This window comes from Salvelinus sp. IW2-2015, linkage group LG2 (genome assembly GCF_002910315.2).
Source record: "Salvelinus sp. IW2-2015 linkage group LG2, ASM291031v2, whole genome shotgun sequence".
NCBI lineage: Eukaryota > Metazoa > Chordata > Actinopteri > Salmoniformes > Salmonidae > Salvelinus > Salvelinus sp. IW2-2015.
Genome location: NC_036839.1, coordinates 39,652,907 through 39,659,850, shown reverse-complemented (window position 1 = coordinate 39,659,850; position 6,944 = coordinate 39,652,907). Strand labels below are relative to the sequence as shown.

At 53.2% G+C, this 6,944-nt stretch overlaps 1 protein-coding gene across 1 annotated transcript in view; it reads left to right on the top strand.

Annotated features, from left to right (window-relative positions):
• Nucleotides 1-2,614: 2,614 nt before the first annotated feature.
• fhl2a (four and a half LIM domains 2a) overlaps nt 2,615-6,944 on the top strand; it is a 15,623-nt gene continuing 11,293 nt past the window's right edge. Inside the window, exon 1 of the mRNA XM_024010532.2 lies at nt 2,615-2,720. The gene's annotated coding sequence lies outside the window, so the exon portion shown is untranslated. The remainder of the gene's footprint in view (nt 2,721-6,944) is intronic.

Genomic DNA, 6,944 nt, shown 5'->3' with positions numbered 1-6,944 from the left:
TTCAGGAATCTTATGGCTTGGGGTAGAAGCTGTTGAGAAGCCTTTTGGACCTGACTTGGTGCTCCGGTACCACTTGCCGGCAGTAGCAGAGAGAACAGTCTATGACTAGGGTGGCTGGAGTCTTTGACAATTTTTAGGGCCTTCCTCTGACATGCCTGATAGAGGTCCTGGATTCGCAGGAAGCTTGGCCCCACTGATGTACTGGGTCGTACGCACTACACCACCGTGTTGACGGATCAAACGTGGCGGATGTGTTGTTACCACCCTTACCACCTAGGGGCGCCCGTCAGGAAGTCCAGGATCCAGTTGCAAGAGGAGGTGTTTAGTCCCAGGGTCCTAGCTTAGTGACTAGCTTTGAGGGCACTTGGTGATTGAACGCTGAGCTTTGTAATGAACAGCATTCTCACATAGGTGTTCTTTTGTACAGGTGCGAAAGGACAGTGTGGAGTGCAATAGAGATTGCATCATCTGTGGATTTTTGGGCGGTATGCAAATTGGAGTGGGTCTAGGGTTTCTGGGAGGATGGTGTTGATGTTGGCCTGACCAGCCTTTCAAAGCACTTCATGGCTACAGACCTGAGTGCTACGGGCGGTAGTCATTTAAGGCAGGTTACTTTAGTGTTCTTGGGCAAGGGACTATGGTGATCTGCTTGAAAGATTTTGGTATTACAGACTCAGACAGGAGGGTTGAAAATATCAGTGAGACTTTGCCAGTTGGTAGTGCATGCTCTGAGTAACGTCTGTAATCCGTCTGGCCCTGCGGCCTTGTGAAGTGACCTGTTTAAAGTCTTATTCACATTGGCTATGGAGAACGTGATCACACAGTTCCTCCGAGGTACGTGGTGTGTGCTGGAGCGTATCGGTGTGGTAACGTGGTGTGTGATGGAGCGTATCGGTGAGGTAACGTGGTGTGTGATGGGCGTATCGGTGAGGTAACTGGTGTGTTGATGGAGCGTATCGGTGAGGTAACGTGGTGTGTGATGGAGCGTATCGGTGAGGTAACGTGGTGTGTGATGAGCGTATCGGTGAGGTAACGTGGTGTGTGATGGAGCGTACAGTGAGTAACGTGGTGTGTGAATGGAGCGTATCGGTGGACGTGGTGTGATGGCGTATCGTGAGGTAACGTGGTGTGTGATGGAGCGTATCGGTGAGGTAACGTGTGTGTGTGATGGAGCGTATCGGTGAGGTCGTGTGTGTGATGGAGCGTATCGTGAGGTAACGTGGTGTGTGATGGTGAGGAACGGGTGTGTGATGGAGCGTATCGGTGAGGTAACGTGGTGTGTGATGGAGCGTATGGTGAGGTAACGTGGTGTGTGATGGAGCGTATCGGTGAGGTAACGTGGTGTGTGATGGAGCGTATGGTGAGGTAACATGGTGTGTGATGGAGCGTATCAGTGAGGTAACGTGGTGTGTGATGGAGCATATCGGTGAGGTAACGTGGTTGTGTGATGGAGCGTATCGGTGCGGTAACGTGGTGTGTGATGGTGAGGTAACGTGGTGTGTGATGGAGCGTATCAGTGAGGTAACATGGTGTGTGATGGAGCGTATCGGTGAGGTAACGTGGTGTGTGATGGAGCATATCAGTGAGGTAACGTGGTGTGTGATGGAGCGTATCGGTGAGGTAACGTGGTGTCTGTGTGGAATTAAAGTCACTGTGTGGAATTAAGTCACTGTGTGGAATTAAAGTCACTGTGTGGATTAAAGTCACTGTGTGGAATTAAAGTCACTGTGTGGAATTAAAGTCACTGTGTGGAATTAAAGTCACTGTGTGGATTAAGTCAGTAAAGTCAGAATTAAAGTCAACCCGACTACCACACTCACTAATAGATGTTCTGTCATGTTTCATTGCTGCCAATGCCAGGATGCTTATGTTGACATTATATTATATTGACACAATTCATCTCGCTGTCACTCCTAGCCCCAGCCCCAAGCTCCAGCTCCGGCTCTGGCCCCAGCGCTTGGCTCCAGCCCCATTCCCGGCCCCAGCCCTTGACCCCCTTCCAACCCTCAAATCCCCATCCCCACCCATCTCTTCGCCCAGCCCAATGCGTCCTCGTTCCAGCCCTAATTCCCTCCCCACACCATCCCCTTTCCCCATGCTACTCAAACCCCCCTCAACCCCCCCATCCCATCCCTGGCCCCCATGTATCCTCATCCCTGGGCTGCCAGCCCAGTCGATAAGCCCAGCCAGGGGGCGGGGGGGGGGGGGGGTAACGCTGCAGCTGTCTGGGCACTCCACGGGTCCATGGTGCTGAGGGAGAGCGAGAGGGCTGCAGGGAAAGAGAGGGGGCTACAGGGAGAGAGGGGGCGAGAGGGGACGAGAGGGAGAGAGAGGAAACTATAGACACTGAAATTCATTAGTAGTTGATCTCCTCATCCACGTAGTTAGTAGTTGTGTGTGGTTAGTGAACTACAATGCAATGCCTTATAAGGCCACAGGGCAGTTGGTGTGGCAGAGTAACAGTGTGTGTGTGTATGTCTGAGAGAGAGAGAGAGAGGAGAGAGAGAGAGAGTGAGTGGGTTTTATCTCTGTAGGGCCATTGTATTTATAGCTTCTTTTAAACCCCCCCTCCTCACCCCCCAACCCCCTCCTCACCCGCTCCACAATTAGTTGTCTATGGGTGGGGTAATCCAATCAGGAGTGACTACAACTCGCCCTCTGTTCACCAGTCTCAGTCTGAGCAGACTCCTCACAGACACACACCCTCCACAGACAGAAAGGTAGGACTCAGAACTGTCCACTCCTCTACCCATCCATCCCTTCTTCACTCCTCTACCCATCCATCCCTTCTTCACTCCTCTTCTTTCTCCTTTTCTGAGACATAAACATTTCATTCCACTCATCCTCTCACACTCCCATTCCCTCTCTCCACCTGAGCTCTTACCTCTACTTAATCATGTTCTCTTTCTTTCCATCTTTCCACCATTCATCCATCTGATTACCTCTTCTTCTCTACCACCTGAAACAATCACCCTCCACTCAGCTCAAACAATAACTCTCACCCTCCTCCTAAATCTCCACAACTCTCTCTGATTACGGTTATTCAGGCCTTGAACACTATGACTGAACTTCGGCTTTGATGCGTGACATTTGACCTAATTTCTCCACTGACTAACTCAACTGTAGCTTGATAGACTTTTTTTGTTAAAGAAATGTGCCACTGTCACTTTGAATTAGAGGTAATCAGTTGAGCTTCAGTCAGTATCAACTACTTCTCTATGATACAGATTACATGCATGATCAAAGTAGTTATCTTAAAGATGTGTTTCTGTGTCCTCGAAAAGCCTGACTCTACTGTCCTGCATTCACTGTGCCTTGGAGAGGAAATTCTTTTGGATGTAGAGGACTTTGTTTTAAATGCTATTATTTAGCAAGACATGGTAAGGTAATAATTTCAGCAGGTTTACATTGTTACAATGCAGATACAAGATCCATCAGTCAAGGTACGCATGTGTGTGTGAATGTGTGTCTGTGTGTGTGTGTGTGTGTGTGTGTGTGTGTGTGTGTGGTGTGTTTGTGTGTGAGGTGTGTTGGTGTGTGTGTGTGTGTGTGTGTGTGTGTGTGTGTGTGTGTGTGTGTGTGTGTGTGTGTGGTGTGGTGTGTGTGTGGTGTGTGTGTGTGTGTGTGTGTGTGTGTGTGTGTGTGTGTGTGGTGTGCAGAGCCTGTCTTACGCTATGCTGTCAATATCTAATGCAAGACGATAAGTGTAGGTTGCCTGGATAATGTGCTGAACAGACAGGGTATATATATGCTCTGTGCCTATCTGCCAATTATCTATACCCTATAGTTATGGCTAGGAGTGGGTAGTGGTATGGGTGAAGGGGGGTACATTTGGGGGAACAAATGTGCCACCCTTTAGACTGAGAGATAGCGTTCAGTGCTGTCTGGCTGGATGGATCCAATGGAATAGTCCCAAAAGTGCAATCCTTGGCTCACTCAGCTCATTGGGTATGCTAAATGTGAGTAGGCCCTGTATGTTTGAGGGATGGTGCATTTCTGTAGTAGTTTGTCGTTGAACCATTGACTAGTTTTGAGCACCTGTCTAGCCCCTCTATCGTGGCTCTTAAAAGCATTCCAGTTTTCCTCTGAGGGTACTGGCTATCATTAAAGACTCATGTCACTGTGGGATCACTCCCGCGCATTGTGGCTCAAAGCTCCAACTGAGTGAGATGGATGCCTGCTGCTGAGAGAGAGGAGGCAGGGGTCAGGTGTGGGTACTTCCAGGGGTAAATTGGGAGGTGGCCGATTTGTAGTGGAAAAAGAAGGGAGGAGAGAGGATTGATGGATGAGGAGGGAGGGTTTGTGGTGTTGAGGGGACGGGAAGGGAGGAGAGAGGATGGGTGAGGGAGGGAGGGTTGGTGTGTTGAGAGGATGGATGGGTGAGGAGGGAGGGTTGTGGTGTTGAGGGGAGGAGAGAGGATGGATGGGTTGAGGAGGGAGGGTTGTGGTGTTGAGGGGAGGAGAGAGGATGAATGGGTGAGGAGGGAGGGTTTGTGGTGTTGAGGGGAGGAGAGAGGATGGATGGGTGAGGAGGGAGGGTGTGGTGTGAGGGGAGGAGAGAGGATGGCTGGGTGAGGAGGGAGGGTTGTGGTGTTGAGGGGAGGAGAGAGGATGGATGGGTGAGGAGGGAGGGTTTGTGGTGTTGAGGGGAGGAGAGAGGATGGATGGGTGAGGAGGGAGGGTTTGTGGTGTTGAGGGGAGGAGAGAGGATGGATGGGTGAGGAGGGAGGGTTTGTGGTGGTTGAGGGGAGGAGAGAGGATGGATGGGTGAGGAGGGAGGGTTGTGGTGTTGAGGGAGGAGAGAGAGGAATGGATGGGTGAGGAGGGAGGGTTGTGGTGTTGAGGGGAGGAGAGGAGGGAGGATGGATGGGTGAGGAGGGAGGGTTATAGTGTTGAGGGAGGAAGAGGAGGAGGATGGATGGGTGAGGAGGGGGGTTGTGGTGTTGAGGGGGAGAGAGAGGATGGATTGGGTGAGGAGGGAGGGTTGTGGTGTTGAGGGGAGAGAGGAGGGGAGGATGGATGGGTGAGGAGGGACGGGTTAAGTGTTGAGGGGAGGAGATGGAGGGAGGGATGGATGGGTGAGGAGGAGGGTTGTGGTGTTGAGGGGAGGAGAGAGGAATGATGGGTGAGGAGGAGGGTTGTGGTGTTGAGGGGAGGAGAGAGGATGGGGATTGGTGAGGAGGGAGGGTTGTGGTGTGCAGGGGAGGAGAGAGGATGATGGGTGAGGAGGGAGGGTTGTGGTGTTGAGGGGGAAGAGAGGATGGATGGGGTAGGAGGGAGGGTTGTGGTGTTGAGGGGAGGAGAGAGGATCGGATGGGTGAGGAGTGGAAGGGTTGTTGGTTTGAGGGGGCGAGCAAGAGATGGATGGGTGAGGAGGGAGGGTTGTGGTGTTGAGGGGAGGAGAGAGGATGGATGGGTGAGGAGGGAGGGTTGGTGGTGTTGAGCGGGGAGGAGAGAGGATGGATGGGTGAGGAGGGAGGGTTGTGGTGTGAGGGGAGGAGAGAGGAATGGATGGGTGAGAGGGAGGTTTTGTGGTGTTGAGGGAGAAAGGAGGGAAAAGGGGAATGGATGGGGTGAGGAGGGAGGGTTTTTTTTTTATATTTTATGTGTTGAGGGGAGGAGAGGAGGGAGGATGGATGGGTGAGCGAGGAGGGTTGTGGGTTGAGGGGAGGAGAGGGAGGATGGATGGGTGAGCGAGGGAGGGTTGTGGTGGTTTGAGGGGGGAGAGGGAGATGGATGGGTGAGGAGGGAGGGTTTGTGGTGTTGAGGGGAAGGAGAGAGGATGGATGGGTGAGGAGGGAGGGTTTGTGGTGTTGAGGGGAGGAAGAGAGGATGGATGGGCTGAGGAGGGGAGGGTATTGGTGTTGAGGGGAGGAGAGAGATGGATTGGGTGAGGAGGGAGGGTTGTGGTGTTGAGGGAGGGGAGGAGAGGAGAGAGGAATGGATGGGTGAGGGAGGGAGGTTGGTTGGTTTGAGGGAGAAGAGAGGAATGGATGGGTGAGGAGGAGGGTGGGTAGGGAGGAATATGGTGGGGGAGGGTTGTGGTGTTGAGGGGAGGAAGAGAGGATGGATGGGTGAGGAGGAGATGGGTTGTGGTGTTCGAGGGGAGGGAGGAGAGAGGGAATGGATGGGTGAGGAGGGAGGGTTGTGGTGTTGAAGGGGAGGGAGGAGAGGAAGAATGGATGCGGTGAGGAGGAAGGGTTTGTGGGTGGTTGAGGGGAGGGAGAGAGGAAAATGGATTGGGTGAGGAGGGTTACGGGTTGTGGTGTTGAGGGGGAGGAGAGAGGATGGATGGGTGAGGAGGGACGGTTTGTTTGGTGTTAGAGGGGAGTGAGAGAGGGATGGATGGGTGAGGAGGGAGGGTTGTGGTGTTTGGGGGAGAGAGGAGAGAGGGATGGATGGGTGAGGAGGGAGGGTATAGTTGTTGAGGGGAGGAGAGGAGGGAGGATGGATGGTGATGCAGGGAGGGTGTGGTGTTGATGGGAGGAGAGAGATGGAGGGTGAGTGAAGGAGGGAGGGTTTGTGGTGTGGAGGGGAGGAGAGGAGGGAGGATGGATGGGTGAGGAGGGAGGGGTTATAGGTGTTGAGGGAGGAGAGGAGGGAGGATGGATGGGTGAGGCGGGAGGGTGTGGTGGTTGAGGGGAGGAGAGGGATGATGGGTGAGGAGGGAGGGTTGTGGGTTTTGAGGGAGGAGAGAGGCTGGATGGGTGAGGAGGGAGGGTTTGTGGTGTTGAGGGGGAAGGAGAGAGATGGATGGGTGAGGATGGGAGGCGTTTGTGGGTGTTGCAGGGGCAGGAGAAGAGGATGGATGGGTGAGGAGGGGAGGGTTGTGGTTGAGGGGAGGTGTCGAGGAATGGATGGGTGAGGAGGGAGGGGTTTGTTGGTGTTGAGGGGAGGAGAGAGGAATGGATTGGTGAGAAGGGAGGGTTGTGGTGTTGAGGGGA